Source organism: Pan troglodytes, chromosome X (assembly GCF_028858775.2).
Source record: "Pan troglodytes isolate AG18354 chromosome X, NHGRI_mPanTro3-v2.0_pri, whole genome shotgun sequence".
NCBI classification, from domain to species: domain Eukaryota; kingdom Metazoa; phylum Chordata; class Mammalia; order Primates; family Hominidae; genus Pan; species Pan troglodytes.
In genome coordinates, this window is record NC_072421.2 from 153,038,230 (window position 1) to 153,057,194 (window position 18,965).

Genomic DNA, 18,965 nt, shown 5'->3' on the forward strand with positions numbered 1-18,965 from the left:
ATTTTAATTGTTATATAGGTGTTTTTTAGTCTCGATTGTGTAATTGCTTTATAAGAACTATGTGTTTTATACTTTTTGTGTGTTCTTATGATGGTGGATATCATTCTTTTGTTTCCTTGTTGAAAATTCCTTTCAGCATTTCTTGTAGGACTGGTCTAGCGGTGACAAATTTCTTTAGCCTTTACTTGTCTGGGAAATACTTTATTTCTTCTTTATTTATGAAGCTTAGTTTAGTGGGACACAAAATTCTTGACTGGCAGTTTTCTCTTTAAGAAGACTGAAAATAGGACCCCATTCTCTTATGGCTTATAAGGGTTCTGCTGAGAAGTCTGGTGTTAGTCTGATGGGATTTCCTTCATAGGTGATTAGATGCTTCTCCCTTGCTGCTTTTAGTATTTTTTCTTTCACTTTGACTTTGGCTAGTCTGAAGACTATATGGCTTGGTGAAGGTCATCCTGTAGTCTATCTTCCAGGAATTCTTTAAGATTATCATATCTGGATGTATAAATCTCTAACAAGACCAGGCATTTTTTTTCTGAATTATTTCCTCAATAGGTTTTCCAAACTTTTTACTTTTTCTTCTTCTCCATCAGGAATATCTATGACCTTGTATGGTTGGTCACTTTACATAATGCCATATATTTCAAAGGCTTTCTTCATTTTTTTAAAACTTTTTTCTTTATTTCTGTCTAAGTAGGTTAATTCAAAAGACCTGTCTTCAAGCTCTGAAATTCTTTCATCTGCTTTGTTTAGTCTATTGTTAAAGCTTTCAACTATATTTTGGAACTTCTTCAATGAATTTTTCATTTCCAGAAGTTCTGTCTGGTTTTTTTAAAAAATTATCTGTCTCTTTAGTAAATTTCCATTTATATCCTGAATTATTTTTCTGATTTCTTTCTGTTCTTTTCAACTTTCTCTTGATTTCCACTGGGTTTCCTTAAAATTAATACTTTTAATTCTTTATTTGCCATTGCAGAATTTTCATTTTGGCTAGAATCCATTGCTAGAGAGCTAGTGTGATTCTTTGGGGTTGTTGAAACACTTCATTTTTTATACTACCAGAGTTCTTACACTGGTTCTTTCTTATCTGGATAAGCTGTCACTTCTCATTTTTGAATTTATTTTCATTTGGATGAGACTTTTTGTTTCCCCCCACCCCCTTGAGTGTGTGACTGTAGTGTATGTTCAGTAGAGTCATTTGGCAATTTTTCTGAGTGCTTTCAGGGGAACAGGACTCTGTACGAATGCCAGGGATATAAATAGGCTTAATGTGGTGGTTTTCTCAAATGCTGATTATCTGATTATAGTAGTGGTGTACTGGGGATGTGAACAAGCTCACTGCCTACTGTAGAGACAGGGACTTGGAGGTCTCAGGAAGCTTATCTCATTCTCCGGCACAAGCATTTTGTCAACAGGCATTGTATTGGGTTGTGCAGCTTTACTTCCAGGCCAGTAGGTGGTGCTTGCAGATAAAAGCCAGCTGAGCAATGTGCAGTTGTGTTAGCTGAAGTTGTAATGGTCTGTACAAGTTGACTAGAAATAAGGCCTTGGACCTTTGGAAGGCATATAATTGGATTTCTAAAAGACCTGCTTGCCATGTGAAAGTGTAGTTTGGCAAAAAAAAAAAAAACAAAAAAAAAACCAAAACTCTACCACCAACAGAATAGTTATGCATTCAAAGGAAATTTTCTGGCTATGGACTATAAATAGGTCTTAACTAGGATGTGGGTTCAAATGCCTGTAAGGGAGATCAAAAGTGGATATAAACGTGGAAAAGTAGAAGAAGTTCAGCACAGGGTACACTGGTGACATCACCTAATTCCCCAAGAAATGTTCAGTTCTGAAAAGTTCTGGATAGAAGTGGCCATTTCAGCTGGCCACTACTTCACTTCTTTTGCCAAGGAGCTGCTTACCTATGAGCACCAGATTTCTAAGTATACATAAAAAGGTATTTGTGTGTATTTGTTTAATGTAGTATTAGAGTTCTTCCAGAAGAAAAGCTTCAGAAAAAAACTGCTCAGAGAAATGTGCAAAGATTGTGATGTAGGAAAACTACTTATAAATGAGATGGATAAGCAACAGCATACCAAAGATTTTACATCCAACCAAGTTAAAAGACAAGCTGTAATGAATATGCAATAACTCAAGAAATATTGTCATTATTCCTTCCTAAGGGATTTAATAGAGGACAAGCTTCAAATAAGCAAGAAACTATAGGAGAAGCTTGGGACATTTCTAATGGTGAGCAGTAACTATATTTACCTGTAAAGCTAAGAATAAATAATGGGGATGGAATGACAGAATAGAGTTAAACATTATATGGTCTGAAATATAAATATACTACAAATAATAAAAATGGCTATAGAAAGAGGATAGCCTTGTAAATATTAACTGGGAGTAAAAGGATATAGGTTTAAATCAGAGGCTAGGTCAGAAAGAGAGGAAAGGCAAAAAGAGGTTACCAGCAAATTTCATTATGACTCATGAGGGGAAACAATAGACAGTTTCTTTAAAATGGAGCTAAAAGCATTATATAAAGATATTAGCATGAAATAATAACTCTTCAAATGTTGTACTAGACCACTACCATCAGCATCTCTTGGAAAGTTGTTAGAAATACAAATTCTCATACCCTACTCCAGAACCGTTGAATCAGAAATTTTGGAATTGGGGCCCAGCAATGTGTTGTAACAGCTCTCTAGGAGATTCTGAGGTATGCTAAAAGTTTGAAAACCACTAGAATCAAGATATCATTAGAGCAAAAATACAATTTTTCTAAATAGCAAAAGATAGACCAAAATTAAAAACCAATGCAAACACAGTGAAATATTTATGGGTATAAGACACATACACATACAATATGCAAGAATGGACACCCCCTGCTCCCATAGCCACTATTTTTTTAATTTTTAATTTTTGTAGGTACATAGTAGGGGATTTATATTTATGGGGTACATAAGATGTTTAGATACAGGCACGCAATGCATAATAATCACATCATGGAAGATGGAGTATCCATCCCCTCAAGCATTTATAAGGGCAACAAAAATTACAAAGTGTATAGAAATAACTCTTATAAAATGCAATAATTTAAAAGTGTTTCCTCTTGAAGAAGAAAATGATAAAACTTTAATTACAATCTATTTTAAAGGCCTAAATGAACGTAGAGTTATACTATGTTCCTGAGGGAAAGATTTGTGAACATAAATGATTATTCTCAAGTTATTCCATACATTAAATGAAAGTTTAATCAAGATATCAGTAATAAATATGGATTAAGGATATTATTCTTACAGAACTTGACATACTGATACTAAAATTCATATAAAATTGAAAATAGGTAATAATGATCATGACTATTTTGAGGAATAAGCATGAAGAACTGACATTACTAGATAGTGAAACTTACCATAAAGCCATAATATTTTTTAAAAGTGTAATATTATAGCATAAATAGACAAATAAATGGTGGAGAATCACAATGAACTTACAAATATACAAGAATAAATGATTAGTATATGACATATAGAGTATATAATAAATCAGTGTATGAAATGATGGACTTTCCAATAAATGGTGTTAGGATATTTGGTTACCCTTATGGAAACAGATAAAATTAGATCAATACTTTACACCATTTATAAAAATTTAATAATTTAATTCCTGGCAGGTTTAAACTCTAAGTAAAAATAATAAGAAGAGTAGAATACATATGTTTGTGGGGTGCGTGTGTGTGTGTGTTTGTGTATTAGTAAGAAGAAAGTAAGAAAAAAGAGAACAGTAGGAAGTCTTTATGATATCTAGATGGGAGGAGTTCTTTAATAAAACATAAAAACACAAGCCATAAAGGGAAAGATAAATTTAAATATATTAAAATTTAAAATATTTCAGTATAAGCAAAGGTAAAGGCAAGTTACAGACTGACAGAAGATATTTACAACTCACAAATGACAAACGTTTTAAATTCTGAATATATAAAGAATTTCTATAAACAAAAAAAGACAAATAACCAAATCAAAAATATAGATATAATATGAATCAGCAGTTACTAGAGGAAGGATCTTGAATGACTAGTAAACATGTTAAAAGAAAATCAACCTCACAGAGGTTGCATCACAGTGAGATATTATTTAATATTCACCGGATTGGCAAAATTTACTCTGATAACACCAACTTTGGGAGAAATGAGGAGAAATAGGAGCTTTTCATTGTTACTAATTGTAAATTGGTATAACTGCTTTAGAAAGAATTTAGCAATATCTAATAAATATAGAGATATACATACCCACTTCTAGGCCTATAGTCTTGAAAATTGTACATATGCATTAGGAGATATGGTGAAGGATGTTCATTGCAAACGATTTGAATAGATAAAGATTGGAATGTACTTAACTACCCATCATCAGAGAAATGAAGAAAAAAGCTAGCATGGTTCATTTATTCAATAGAATACTATGAAGTCGTTATGTGGATGAACTAGATCAATGTGTACCAATATAGATAAATCTTAAAATCATAACATTGAGGGGGGAAAAAGCAAGATGCAAAAGGTATGTACAGTATGAAACACTTGATCCCCAAATTTTAAGCATGAAATCAATCAAATACATCTTAATGGATACGTACACATTTAGTGAAAGTACAAAAACAAGTATTGGGATGATACATGCCAACTTCAGGCTAGTGGTCATCTATCAGTGAGAAGTGGGGGATGAAGGAATGGAGGTAGGGTTTATCTCTATCTGTAATGTTTTATTTTTTTAAGTGATATAAAGTAAAATTAACAAAAATTTGGTGTCTGTTTAATCTCAATAGTGGATATATAGGTGCTTTTTAAATTTTCTGTATGTTTGAAATATTTCATAATTACAATTTTAAAATTTAAAAATCACTGGGATATTACAGATGTGCAAATTGATTATATGGTGGTGTAAATTCTTGGACAATTGAAGAAGGCTTCCCTAATAAAATACATTTAAGCTGAATCCTGAAATATGAGTAAAATCCATCTGAAGGTTGGTGGGGTACACCATTTCCAGCTGAAGGATCAGCAAGTGCAAAGGCTCTGAGGTATGAACATGGTTGGGCTGTTCAAGGAGAATCAAGGAGGGAAATGTAACTGGAGGAGACTGATCAATGAGATGAACAATTGGAGATTAGGGCACAGAAGTAGCAGGGAGCCAGGTCATGCAAGTATTTTGTTGTTTTAAAATATTTTATTTATTTTTAATTGATAATAATTGTGTATATTTATGGGATAGATCATGCAAATATTTAAACCAGGGTAAGAACTGAATTAACCTGAATTTGATGGAGCCATTTGAGGGTTTTAAATGAAATAATGACTTGAACTGGGTTGTGTTTTTAAAACACTGCTCTGACTACAACACTGAGAGTTGTCCTATAGGCCAGTTAGGAGGTATAATCCAAAAAAGAGATAATATGGGCTTAGACCAAGTTGATAACAATGGGGAAGCAGAAGCGTAAACAGATTTTGGAATGTTTATGAGATATTATTATTGGCAAGGAGTGAAAGAGAGTGCTAAGAATCAAAGAAGACTCCCAGGTTTCTGACTTGAGAGTTGATCATTGATCAATATTGCTAACAATGGTAACAATGGACATAAAATATATTTGTGTTGAACGTGTGGGATGAAAATGATGAGCTTATTTTGGATTTATACATGTTTAAAGCTTAGGAGAGAGGACTGGAATGGAAATATGGACCTGCAAGACTTTGCAATTTGGATGATTAAAGCCTTGGGAGTGGGTGAAATTACTTAGGAGCTAATGGAAGTTAGGAGAGAGGCTGGAATAGAGCTTTGAGGAGGTTCAATATTTAATGGCTTGGTGGAAGTGGAGTAGCCAGCAAAGGATACTGATAAGGAGCTGCAAGATAAGCAGAAGGAAAACCAAGAGACTATGGTGTACTATACTTAAAGATAGAGTGTTTTGTATAGCATGTGGTGGTCAAGTCTGTCAACTACCACTATGAAATCCAGCAAAACGAGATTTTATAAGTGTAAAATACATTTAGTGATATTGAAGTCATTAGTGATCTTTGTAGAGAGATGGGGTGGAAATCAGACTTGAGAGGGTTAAGTAGTGAGTAGAAATAAAGAAAAGAACAGATAAAATGAACAAAACAAAGTAAGGACAATTCTTTTGAAAAAATTGGCTGTGAATGGGGTGGGAAGGGATACAGTAGGAGGATGAGAAGTCAAGGGGGCATTTTGTTTGTTGTTTTCTTAAAAATGGGAGAAAAATGGAAATGCTTAAATGCTGATGTGAAGGAGCCATTTCAGGGAACAGTCTGAAGATACAGGACAAATAGGGGGAAATTGGTAATGTCTGGGACTCCAAATGGTAAGAGTGAATGGAATTCAAAGCATAGAGGAAGAGATTGGCCTTAACTAGGAGAAAGGACAACCCCTCTACTATAATAAGTTGAAAGGAAGATAGAATAGGCACAGAGGCAGAAAGTGTAGGGTTGGTGGCAAGAAAATGAGGAAACTCCTATCTGGTGCCTTTTGTTATACCTATAAAGTAGGAAGTAAGTTTGACTGCTAGGGAGATGGTGGTAGTGATGGTGGTGGGTGTGTGTAGTAGTTCTTTTCATCAAAACATACCATTAATAGAGAGAAAAGGCAAGTCACAGAGTAGAAGATAATTACAATACATACATTTGACAAAGGACTTGTGTTCAGAATATATAAAGATCTCTTATGAATCAATAAGAAAGGACAATAGCCTAATTAAAAATGGGTCAAAGACCTGAGCAGATATTTCACAAAAGATGGTATCCAAATGACCAATTAACATATGAAAAGACACAAAACATAATTATTCATCAAGAAATGAACATTAAATCCACAATGTGCCCACTCTACATCCACAATAATGACTGAAATTAAACAATAGACCCCAAGTGTTGCCAAGGTTGTTGAACATTTGGAATCTTATACGTTGCTGGTGGGAGTATTAATTGGAACAACTTTTTTAAAAAAATTGACAGTATCTACTACAGCTGAAAGTATGAATACCTACAACCTAGCAAGTTCACTCCTAAATGCACAACCAACAAAAACAAATGTGCATGTTCACCCAAAAACGTGGATATTAATGATCCAAAAAGCATCATTTATAATAACCCCAAACTAGAAACAACCCAAATGTTCATCAGTAGTAGAATGAATAAAACTTTACACACTACTGACATGTACAATAATATGAATCAATCTCAAAAACATTACACTGAGTGAAAAAGTAAGACAAAAGAGTACATACCGTGTTATTCTATTTATATAAATTTATAGAAAAGGCAAATCTAATCTATGATAAGAAAAAGTCTGAATAGGGGTTACCTCTTGGGAAGAGATTAATGGAATATAGAATCAGAAAGGGCCAGAGGGAACTTTCTAGGGTGCTGGATGTGTTCTATATCTTGATCTATATAGGGGTTACACAGGCTTATATCCATATATCCAATTTTATTTAGCTTTACACTTAAGATTACTGTTCTTTATGCACTTTTATGTACTTATATCTTAATTTAAAAATTTTAAGCTCCTGAGGTAATTCTTATATTACATTTCTCCTAACTCCTTTGTTTTGAGCCTGCTTTAAACCATGAAATTCAACACCATCCTCAGATTCCTAGAGGAACTTCCTCTCCTTGGGGCCCATATTGTCCCTGTGTCTTTCCTGTTCTATTGCTGATCCTTTTTCCACTTTCTTTTTCGCTTAGGCCAATCTTATAGGAATATTCCAGTCACTATGTTCCAAGCCATAACTATCGGCTCTTAGGATATTCTATTTCTGCCCTCTTCCCTGTTCCATGATTTAGAATTGTTCATGTTATAAAGGTCCAAGGGCTCAGTGCCATTTAAAATGCCAGAGACAGAGTGGACAACCTCAGACCAGCCACAAGATTACTTCCTTAAAGAATGAAAATAGACACCGCATGTTCTCACTCATAGGTGGGAATTGAACAATGAGATCACATGGACACAGGAAGGGGAACATCACACTCTGGGGACTGTTGTGGGGTGGGGGTAGGGGGAAGGGATAGCATTAGGAGATATACCTAATGCTAAACGACAAGTTAATGGGTGCAGCACACCAGCATGGCACATGTATACATATGTAACAAACCTGCACATTGTGCACATGTACCCTAAAACTTAAAGTAAAATAATAAAAAAATTAAAAAAAAGAACATATAACATGTTAAAAAAAAACCTTAAGACAGTTTCTGCCTTTAAAGTCTTCATGTCATGAGAACAACACATGACAATGAGCATGATTTGCTTTTAAGCTATCATTTGTATAGAACACTGTTTTCTTCTTTGTTCACTAAATATGAAGTAGATTTGAAAAGTGCTAATATTGCTTCTGTGAAATGCATCTGTTGGTTTTTGTAAATTTTGCCTGATATTCTCAAAAGGAGACATTGCAATGGGAGAGATTTCTGGCTGAAGTTTGTCAGAAATGCTGCCAAAGTGTGGAATCAGCCAAGATTTCTTTGGTGCCCTTCCAGCCTCCCTGACTACTGGTTCTCAAATATTCAATGCCTTCAGACTGTTCCAAGCTTTACAAGCCCCCCTCTTATAGCATCTCATCCATTTCTGCCTTGCTTGGGCACCTCCTTCTTGGAATTTTTCTATTTAGTCTTTTGCTAGTCAAAATTTGTCTATGCTCTTTTTCAAAAGGCCCTGGAATTGGAAAGGCTAATTCTCTGCATATAGGCACTGATTCAGGATACACTTAAGAGAGGGCAGCCCTCTTTGCCTATAGTCGATTCCACCATCAATGCACAAAGGATAGGATTCCTCCTCCAGGTTCCAAACCTTTAGAACTGCAGCCTCTCTATTTGTCTTCTTTACCATTTTTCTCTAAGTCAAATTCCACAGTGGCTATCTTTATTTTGCTTTAATTCTAGATTCTATAGGTGTTTTACTCTCTATTATGGGTTCTGTAATTTAGAAAGAACCACGGACTAATTCCTAGTGACAACTCTGACATTAACTTGGAAAATTCACTCATCATAACTGAAAGGAACCCAGAGTTAATTTTGTATGGTGGTTCCCAATCTTTTTACATTATGACACAGATAAAAAACGGCATGTGTACATTTCACTGGGACGTATAGCTAAGACTGCTTGCAGCCAAATGCAACTAGCCTGGAGGTTCCAGCTACCCAAAGCCCTGCCTGATCGCCATGAGTGCTGAAATGATTAATATCTTATTGTATACCTATAGTCTGCTTGTGGGAACCAGTGTGACAAAGACAATAACCAATTTGGCCCTAAGATTTTCCTTTTATTTTCTCACCATCCTCTCTTATTGAAGATGAATTTCCTGTACAATGTCTTTCCAAGTAGATTTCCATTCTCTACTTAATACTTCCAGTGTTGGGAAACCTACTGCCTCTCTCAAGGAAGGAAGTCTATTCCATTGTTGGCTAAATCTAATGGTTATACAGTTCTACTTATTATCAAACTAAAATTTGCCTCTCAGAACAGACCACATTCTTTCAGGTGAGATTTTGTCAGAGCAAATTTAAATATGAATTTTATACCTTCCTTCCTTTGCATATTGTACTTTAATTAATGAGGACTGAGATTTTACCAACTTTTTCAGTAACTACACACTGTTGACTCAAGCTTGCTGTCAACTAAGTCCTCAAAGTCTTTTTTTTTCATATATGAAGCCCTTAAGCCAAGCCTGCTTTATCTTGTGTATTTGAAAGATTTTTCCATTGATCATTATACATTTTTAACAAATATTGGGTCCATTTCAGCTCTCTCCATCCATGTCCAACTCATCAACAAAAATATTGAACAAGGCAAAGACCACAGATCTTTCTATGTTTGATACCTTTTATCCCTTCACTTAACTATTTCTTAACCATTTTCTATTTGATTATCTTAATACCTGTAGTTCCTGCCCTTATGGAGCTTATAATTAATCCAGTAAGCAGAAATGTTTGGGTATAATTGTTCAATTAATTGTGAACCTATATAATTCTGCTGCTGTCTACTTTTTTATGATGAAAAATATAATATGTTTCAATATAATGTTTGACAACGTTTCAATACAAAACATTGTCAAATGCCTGCCTTATTCAATCCAGATAGATACACTATGTATACAGCATTCATCTTATCTACTAACCTACTAACCCTGTGAAGGAACTGCAATACATCTTTAAATAAGCGTGAAAAAATAAGTTGCAAGCTTAACTGTAGCTTGCCAATAAGTACACAAATATAATTTGTGGGAATGTGTCTGTGGATTATTTGAGGGGAAAGGCTCCAAGGGAAGCCAGAATTGTGTCTCTGCATGGAAAGAGAGGAGGAATGTTTGGGGGGGTCATATAATGAGAGGAAGTGTGATACATGAAAGTAATTGAGAGTGGCCAGCACATAGCTTAAAGGCATGCCAGAAACGTCAAAATTAAGTAAAGCAGTCCGTTGAGCCCCACAAAGGTAGGAGGAACATGATTTTCAGTGTCAGGAGACATGATGCAAAGATGGTGGTTCCCCAGCTGAAATATTTTCCACAATTCTGGTCATTATAAATGAGGCAAAGGACATCCAAATGACTATAAATTAGCCAGTGTGGGAAAGGTATAGCTGGCCAGCTGCCTATGCCAGCTATTGACAATGTTGTTATATATTGTTTTTTGTTAATTGAACTTAGTGTAACATTGTGCCAAGAGTGCATAAAATGCAAAATATTATGCTTAGGAGAAAAGAAAGCTGCTTGTCTCAGTATAACAGATATTTCTAGATGTACCACATACCAAGATTTGTTATTTACAGTAACTTAATTTGGATCCTTTGTCGTATCAAAAATAAGCATGGAGTTTTCAGTAGGTAATTAGATTATTTCATCAAAACTAGCTGTTGGTCATACATGTTCATTCCTGGTAATCACCACTTCTTTTTCTGCTCATCATTAGTTCTTTTTTGGTAATCAGTTCTAAAGCCTTGACTGAGTTTTACATCGAAGTCATATTTTTTAAGCTCTGAAAATTTCTCTTATTTTTTTTGAAATGAAGAAATACATTTTCTAGGCTCTATTTTAGAGTGCCTCTCTCATTCTCCATGAGTCTTCGAAGATCACCAAGAAGGATCTAATTCATAATTTTTCTCAATATGAATATGATTCATCTGGTCATAAGACTTGAACTTACTGAGTAAACTATATACTTTCTTCTATTTTTTTCATCTATCTTGGGTTATAATCTCCCTTTTAAATGTTCTAATATATCCAGTGTGAATAACATTCTTTGACAAAGAAGATGGTGGCAACATGGTAGCTGAGTAATTATGATCTAAGGATAAATATTGGTGTTATCTTTTGTAATGGAAATCAGAAGACCTAGATTTTAATCTCACTTCCCTCCCTGTGCTCATATTTGCTGTTATGATTTTTGGCAAGTCCCTTCCCCTCTCTGGACCTTAGTGGCAAATAAAGTGGGTCAAGTGATGCCTAAGCTCTTCTATAGGCTTTGTGATTCTAAGCATCTATTAGAATATTAAATTTCTATAATCATAGATGCTCACTATGTTAGGCTGTTTTGTGCTGCTATAACAAAATTGCTGAGACTAGGTAATTTATTAAAAAACAGAAATGTATTTCCTCACAATTCTGGAGGTTGGGAAGTTCAAGATCACAACACTGGCATTTTGTGAGGGCCTTCTTTTTGTGTCCTCACATGGTGGAAGGTGGTGGGGAAGAGGGAACCAGCTCCCTCTGTGAAGCCCCTTTATAGGGACACCTAATTCCATTTTTGAGGGAGGAGCCCTCATGGCCTAATCACTTCTCAAAGGCCTCGTAATACTATCACATTGGCAGCACCTGAATTTTTGAGGGGATACATTCAAACCATAGAATTCATGCTTTTATGTTATCCATTTTCCCTGCAGACATCTTGGGCCTCTTTTGTGTTATTCCTGTGTTTTTCTTTCATCCTTTCCATTTCCAGATGTATTCTTTCAGTCAGTTCGGATCGGCTATTGAAGATATTAATTTAATCATATAATTGTATATTTGCATTTCTCACAGAATGTTCACAGTGAGAAACACCAACAAATCAAAAAGAGTCATTTGCAAATGAACCATAAATAAAGTTATCAGTAACATCAATTTAAAGATATATACTTATCAGTAAAAAGATACTGATGCAAACTTTGGAATAGTCTCATTACTTGGAGATATAGACTTATAGAATGTTAGATATTGCATGTGAAAACTGATGTTCTGGGAGATGGGAATCAATTTTTCCACTCTCCTCTGGGTTCCACCAGGAAACATTTTCCTTACACTCTCCTGGCATCTGTCTGTTTTCTCACCTACTAATTCTGATGACTTAACCCAGTTGGTGAATTTAGGAGCATGAAATGAGCAAGTGTAATTCACTCTCCTTCCTCTCCATTTTCTTTGGAGCCAGTTGCTCATTGGAAGTGTGCATTCTTGTCTGCTCCTTTATTCTTTAAGTTTTACAGGGAGAGACTTTCCCATGAGGATACCTATGGTTATATAGCATTACCTGTGGTGCAATATTAGGGAAGCCACATTCTCCAATATCAGCTTTATCAGTAACAAAGCTAATGTTTTGACCTCCATGTGTATCACTTTTCTATCTTTCAATTGGTCCCAAACTCAGGCAAAGACAGAGTGAATTATATTGTGCCATCCTTAAAACCCTTATAACCAGAAAGTAGAAGTCCTACAAACCTAGAAGGAACATGCAGTGTCTGTGGACTTCATTCATGCTCCATTGTGTATCTGGGGAGTCATTCCAATAAATGTTTATCAGAGCAGAAAGATTATCTATTTTCCTGGCCAACACTTTGATGAAATAGTCTTTCACTACCCCCATTGACAGACTGAAATGCCTACTGTGTGACAATTTGGTACTAGACACCCTAGTAACCTTGGAAAACTTCCACAAGGAAGGCAACACACCAGATGTGGTCTTATGGAAAAACCTAATACCTGTGTTTAGCTTTACTGGCCCCTTCCACACAAGCTTGTGCAGGTTTGAAAAAGACATAGCTATTTCCGGGGGTATCTCAGTACTGTCTTATTGAATGAGATGGCCTGGACTGAAATGTAGGGAACCCTACAGACCCTAATGGAGTAGTATTTCTAGACTGAATGGGCTTGTTGTCAAAAGGGATTTCTCCTCATGTAATAGAAATTCTTCTCTCCTTACCTTAATTATCTGTGCTCTGAATTTGTGAGAAAACATTCTACCTCCAAAAATAATTAGGAAGAAGTTCCTATAATATTATCAAGATGGAAAAAAGTCTTTAACGATTGCAGTAGAATGACTCCAGTACGCTTCAGAAGGGACAGTAAAAACCATGCTGAGTAAGACACTGGCCTATCTACTTGTGATTCTGTTATGTTAATATATAAAGTATCTAATTCGAATGTCCTTTCTTTTCTGGCTGGAGAAACCCCTTAGCAAATACTTAGCGAATTAACAGTCTGTGTTTCTTTGCCAGAGCTCCCAAATCAGCCCTTTCCCTTGGAGTAAAAAAGAGACCCAAAAGAAGAGGAGAGGAATAACCATATTGTTAAAGAACTGAAAAGAGTGGCTTTGTATGGCATTTTTAAATACTTGGTTGAAGTGAGGGAAAGAAACAGAAAACTGTGATGCCTTGCAAACTGTGCAAGTTAAGTCAATCTGGACTAGATTTTATATAAATGTGAATGACAAACCTGTAATCTATCATCTCACTTATGACTGTGCATTTTATTTTCTCAGCAACGTTTGATTTTGAAAACTTGTATGTTTTTTCAATGAAAATTAGAGTATAATGAGTTCTTTTACACTCTGATCAGTCTTGAGAGGACAGATTCATTCAACAAATATTCTTGAGCTCCTACTCTGTACCAGGCACCTTCATGTCTTAAGAATAACACCACATGTTCTCACTCATAGATGGGAATTGAACAATGAGATCACTTGGACACAGAGCGGGGAACATCACACCCCAGGGCCTGTAGGGGCGTGGGGGGCTGGGGGAAGGATAGCATTAGGAGAAATACCTAATGTAAATGATGAGTTGATGGGTGCAGCAAACCACCATGGCATGTGTATGCCTATGTATCAAACCGGCGTGTTCTGCACATGTACCCTAGAACTTAAAGTATAATAAATAAGTAAATAAATAAAAATTAAAAATAAAAACCATGAATACAAATTTTAAAAAAAGAATAAGACTGTCAATCTATTCATGATGCTATAACAAAATATCTGAGGCTAGGTAACTTATAAGTAACAGAAATGTATTGCTCACAGGTTGTTGGGAAGTCCAAGATCAAGACACCAGTAGATTTGGTGTGTGATGAAGGCTGCTCTCTGCTTCAAAGATGGTGCCTCTTGCTGCCTTCTCATATGGCAGAAGGAAGGCCAAAAAGGGTGGGGGTGGGAGTAGCTAGTTCCTTCCAGCCCTTTTGTAATGTCAATAATCCCATTCATGAGAGCTCTGCCCTCATGACTTAATCACCTCCTAAAGGTCTCACCTCTTAATACTATCACATTGGGGTTTAAGTTCCAACATATGAATTTTGGAGGGACACATGCATTCAAACCATAGCAATGAGTAAACAATAGATATGGTTTTTGTCCTCATGGAACTTTCAAATATAGTGAGGGGAGATAGTCATTAAATAATTACATACTAGCAGTCTGTATTAGCCTTTATAAATGAAAAATACAGAGAGCTATGAGAACATATAAACCTGATCTTATCTGAGTTGAATGATCAGCAAAGGTTTTCCTATGAATGAGATGTTTACACTGAAAGCAAAAATATGAGTAAAAGTAGGGTAAGCAGATGGTAGGCGAAGAGAGGGAGCAGGAAGACATTCAAGGCAATGGAAACAGTATATGAAGAGGACCAGAGTCATGAGTGTCTGCTATTGTAGAATAATTAAGAGCTAGAAAGTGCAGCTAGAAAGTAGAAACCAAGAGAGTGTATCAAAAAGTGAAACCACAATGGGAGATATGGGACAGTTCTTGCAGGGTTCAAGATTTTAAACATGGGACTTTATATTAATAGCAACGAGGAGCCACTGAAAGATAAGATTTTAAGCAATGCTGGTGTGTGTGTGTGTGTGTGTGTGTGTGTGTGTGTGTGTGTTTGAGGGAGAGAGAGAAAGAGAGAGAGAGAAGAGAAGAGAAGAGAAGAAGTCAAATTGGTATTTTATAGAGATACTACTACTACTCTGGCCCTAGTATGGAGACTAGTATATAGGAGGCCAAGAAAGGTAACAGAGGAACCAGTCTTAAGGTTACTAAAATCACCATGAGAGAATGGTGATGATTTAAGGTAGAAATGGGAAATTATGGGCATGGGGAATAAGTCATCTAATTTGAGAGACTTTTAGGAGGTAAAATACACATGGCTTAGTTCTAGATTGAATGTGGGATATTCCCCCACAGTCATTTTGACTTGGCTGATGGGATGGATGGCAAGATTGTTTGCTGAGATACAAAATACTAGAATAGTGGAATTTACTTATTTATTTTTTGGCAGGAAAGAGATTCAGTTCAATTTGAACACTGAGTTTCGGATAAATTTGAAATATTCAAATAGAGATACAGGCATACTTAATTTTATTGTGCTTTGCTCTATTGTGCTTCATAGATACTGCATTTTTTACAAATTGAAGGTTTGTGGAAATCCTATGTCAAGCAAGTCTATTGGCACCATTTTTTCCAACAGCATGTGCTCACTTCATGTCTGTATGTCACATTTTGGGAATTTGGTAATTGTCACAATATTTCAACCTTTCCATTATTATTATATCTGTTATGGTGATTGTGATCGGTGATCTTTGATGTTACTATTGTAATTATTTGGGGATGCCACTAACTGTGCCTCTGTAAGATAGCAAAGTTGATTGATAAATGTTGTATGTGTTCTGACTGTTCCACTGAACAGCCATTCCCTTGTCTTTCTCTCTGTCCTTGGGCCTCTCTATTCTGAGACACAACAATATTTAAATTAATAATCATACAGTGGCCTCTAAGTGTTCAAGTGTGATCTGGTTTGGCTGTGTCCCCACCCAAATTTCATCTTGAATTGTACTCCCATAATTTCTACATGTTGTGGGAGGGACCTGAGGGGAGATAATTGAGTCATGGGGGCGGTTTCCCCCATACTGTTCTCATGGGAGTAAATAAGTCTCACGAGATCTGATGGTTTTATCAAGGGTTTCTGCTTTTGCATCTTGCTCATTCTCTCTTTGCCCTGCTGCCATCCACATAAGACAGGACTTGCTCCTTCTTGCCTTCCACCATGATTGTGAGGCTTCCCCAACCACGTGGAACTGTAAGTCCAATTAAACTTCTTTCTTTTGTAAATTGCCCAGTCTCAGGTATGCCTTTATCAGCAGCATGAAAATGGACTAATACAAGTGATAGAAAGAGTCGCACATCTTTCACTTTAAATCAAAAGCTTGAAGTGATTAAGCTTAGGGAGGAAGGCATTTCAAAAGCTGAGTTAGGGAGAAAGCTAGACCTCTTGCACTAAACCACTAGCCAAGTTGTAAATGCAAAGAAAAGCTCTTGAAAAAATTAAAAGTGCCACTTTCCTGAATACATGAATGATTAGAAAGTGAGGTAACCTTATATTACTCATCTGGAGAAAGTTTGTGTGCTCTGGATAGAAGATCAAACCAACCACAGAATTCCCTTAAGCTGAAGCCTAATCCAGAGCAAGAGCTTAACTCTGTTCAATTCAATGAAGGCTGAGAGAGGCAAGAAAGCTGCAGAAGAAAAGTCTGAAGCTAGCAGAGGTTGGTTCATGAGTTACAAGGAAAGAAGCCATCTCCATAACAAAAATGCAAGGTGATGCAGCAAGTGCTGATGGGGAAGCTGCAGTGAGTTATCCAGAAGATCTAGCTCAGAAAACTGATAAAAGTGGTTACACTAAGCAATAGATTTTCAATGTTGATGAAACAGTCTTCTATTGGAAGAATATGCCATGTAGAACTTTCATAGCTAGAGAGAAGTCAACACCTGATTTCAAAGCTTCTAAGGACAGGCTGACTCTCTTTTTAGGGGCTAATGCAGCTGGTGATTTTAAGTTGAAGCCAATGGTCATTTATCATTCTGAAAATCCTTGGGCCCTGAAGAATTATGCTACGTCTACTCTACTTTTGCTCTGTGAATGGAACAACAAAGCCTGGAGGGCAGCACACCTGTTTACAGCATAGTTTACTGAATATTTAAAGCCCATTGTGGATACCTACTGCTAAGAAAAAGAAGTTTCTTTCAAAATATTACTGCCCATTGATAATGCACCTGCTAGGTCAAGAGCTCTGATGGAAATGTACAAGAATATTAATGTTGTTTTCATGCCTGCTAGCACAACATCCATTCTGTGGCTCATGGATCAAGGAGTAATTTTGACTTTCAAGTTTTTTGTGTGGATCCTCCTATGGTACAAAGACTTTCAAGCCTTGTTATTTTTTTAAAAACATTTTTTGAGGCAGAGTCTCACTCTGTCATCCAGGCTGGAATGCAATGGCATAATCATGGCTCACTGCAGCCTCAGCCTGCTGGGCTCAAGTGATCCTCCTGCCTCAGCCTCCTGAGTATCTGGGACTACAGATGTGTGCCATCGCACCTGGCTAATTTTTAAATTTTTTTGTAAAGATAGGGCCTTACTATGTCACTCAGACTAAAAAATACATTTTTAATGCTACCGCTGCTATACATAGTGATTCCACTGAAGTATCTGGGAAAAGTACATTGAAAACCTTTTGGAAAGATTCAACATTCTAGATGGCATAAAGAATATTCACGATTCATGAGTTGAAGTCAAAATATTAACATTAGCAGGAGTTTGGAAGAAGTTGATTCCAATCCTCATGATGACTTTGAGGGGTTCAAGACTTCAGTGGAGGAAGTAACTGCAGATGTGGTAAAAACAGAAAGATTAGAAGTGGAGCCTGAAGATGTGACTAAGCTGCTGCAATATCATGATAAAACTTTAACATGATGAGGAGTTGCTTCTAATGAATGAAAATAGAAAGTGGTTTCTTGAGATGGAATCTACTCCTGGTAAGGATGCTATGAACATTGTTGAAATGACAGCAAAGGATTTAGAATATTCCAGTTGATAAAGCAGTGGTATGGTTTGAAAGGATTGGCTCCAATTTTGAAAGAAGTTCTGCTGTGGGTAAAATGCTATCAAACAGCATTGCATGCTACAGAGAAATATTTGTGAAAGGAAGAGTCGGTCGAGTGGGCAAATGTCATTGTTGTCTTATTTTAAGGAATTTCCACAGCCACTCCAACCTTCAGCAACCACCACCCTGATCAGTCAGCAGACACCAACATTGAGGCAAGACCTTCTACCAGCAAAAAGATTAGGACTTACTGTAGGCTGGGATGATTGTTAGCATTTTTTAGCAATAAAGTATCTTTTATTAACGTATGTACATTACTTTTTAGACGTAATTTTACAATGAATATACTGCAGTTTGGTGTAAACATAACCTTTACATGTACTGGGAAACCAAGAAATTCATGTGACTATTTTTATTGTGATATTTGCTTTACTGTGGTGGTATGAACATGAACCCACAATATCTCTGAGATATGCTTGTATTAAAGTGGCAGTTGGATATATAGATCTGGCTAAGGAAAGATGACTAGGCCAGAGATGTAAATTTAGGAGCCATTGGCATATAGACAGTAATAATAATTTTGATCATACAAATGGATGAGATGATTCAGGAAGAATATACAGAAGGAGATGAGAGGACAGCCTGGGACAGAAGCCTGGGAAAGTCTAGCTTTTAAGGGAAGAGTAGAGGAAAATGATCTAACTAAGGAGAATGAAGAGTGTCTGGAGAGTTCGAGTCAGGAGTGTGCTGTCCTGGAAGCCAGCAAAGAACTGTTTTCATCAGGAGGACATGGGCAGCCC